The sequence below is a fragment of the Aythya ferina genome, assembly GCF_964211825.1.
Source record: "Aythya ferina genome assembly, chromosome: 2".
Lineage (NCBI taxonomy): Eukaryota > Metazoa > Chordata > Aves > Anseriformes > Anatidae > Aythya > Aythya ferina.
The window spans coordinates 161,002,698-161,004,463 of NC_140297.1; positions in this window are offsets into that span (position 1 = coordinate 161,002,698).

Here is a 1,766-nt window from a genome sequence, read left to right on the forward strand (position 1 = left end):
CCTGCACTTGCACTGGGCAGCGGCCAGGTGACAGTGGGCATAGGGCAACAGCCGCACGGCGCTACGGCACGGCACTGCCAGCCCCCGAGCACAGCGGGAGGATGCTGACCCCTGCCCCTGGCATGCCCAGGAGTGCGTTGGGGTCAGGAATCAGGAACCTCCTGGGAGGATGGCTCCTGGTTAAAGCTCCTGCTGCCCTGGGGCTCCAGCAGGCACGGCGAGGCTCGTAGGGGTGGCAGGTGCTGAGGATGGGGCAGGCGTTGGGGCGGTGCGTGGCAGGCATCGTGACACAGTGCCTGGTGAGGTGGGGGGTATGTGGGGCTGGGGCATTGCCCCACGTGGGCATGGTGTGACCCTGGGGGCTTGCTGCGGTGGAACCTGCTCCGGGCACCTGCACTAATGGTCACTGGCACCGCCAGGGACCACGTCCCCTGCGTCCCTCCCCAGATGGGCACTGCCCCAAAAGGGGTTCTGGGCTGCCCCCAGTCCTATTCAAAGCAAGGATCCCCCAAGCTCCCCTCCCTGTTCCTATCGCCCCTCTGTCGCTGCCCCAGCAAACTCCTCTGTTGCTCTCCCTCCCCCTGAAATGCCCCCAGTGTAAGCCCCTTCCACCCAGGGCCACCCCACAGCTCTCCCCACCGCCCTGCTGGGCTCCCACCCACAGCCCTGCTCCCTCCCCTCTGCTCTGGGGCCTCCCCCGGCAGGCACACCTCCTCCCCGAAACCAAGCCCCCCACCCTGCAAGTAAAACCAGTCCCTTCTCCCCATCTCTCCCTCTCCAGCTGGCGCCAGCCCTGTTTGTGCGGATGTGCAGGGGGCGTCCGTGGAGCACCCTGGCAGGCGTAGCTGGAATGCGCTGGGTGTGAGGCAAAGCCTCCCTGCCGTGACTCACGCTGGCGAGGGGGTTGTGCCGAGCGGCTCCAGGGGCACAAAGGGGATGCGCAGACCTGAGGTACCATCTAAGGCCATGGCTTGCGCCAGAGCCAGCGCGTTTCCTGACGCAGCCAGAAAGGTGCGGAGCGGCGAGTACCGCTGCCAGGGAGGCTGCCCACGCCAGGAGAGACTGTGGCCTCAGGGAGGGCTGTGGATGCCAGCGCCTGAAACGCAGCCAGGAATCGACCTGGCTTTGTAGGCAGAGCCAGTTACTAAAAGTTTCCATGGGGCTGACACTTTCTGATTACCGGGAGAAGCGTCCTGCCTCCACCTGCACACCCGCTGCCTCCTCCCCGTGCTGCTCTGGGGACAGCCCCGAGGAGCAGCAGCCCCAGCTCTGCCCCAGGGGGTTTCTGCCCCAGCCCCTGACCCTGCTGGGAGCTGCCCTGTGGTGGGTGGCAGTGCCCAAATCCCCTCTGCACCCCGGTGCCGGTGTCTGGCTCTGACCAGAGACCTGCAGGGATCAGCGTGGGGCTCTGCGGACGCCGCAGCCGCACCAGCACTGCCCACCCCTGAGTGTGCGTGGCTGAGCTGAGTGCCTCCCCGTCTCCTGGCATCGCTGCCAGGAAAGGGCTGTGGGCCTGGAGAAGCTCTCACAACCCTGCACGGTTCCAGGAGTGTGCAGGCAAAGCAGGTGGTGAGGTGCTGCCAGCCCCTTTGCATTTTGAGTGTGCCCCTGGCACAGGGCACCAGCACGTAGGAACCCAGGGGACAGAGCAGAGGGCCCAGAGTGCAGGACAGAGCGACTGCCCCTCTCCCGCCAAGCAGCAGCCCCCTCACCGTGCAGAGCCCCCCACGTCCCTGCTCCCCTGGCCCTGTCTGGCCCAGGACAGC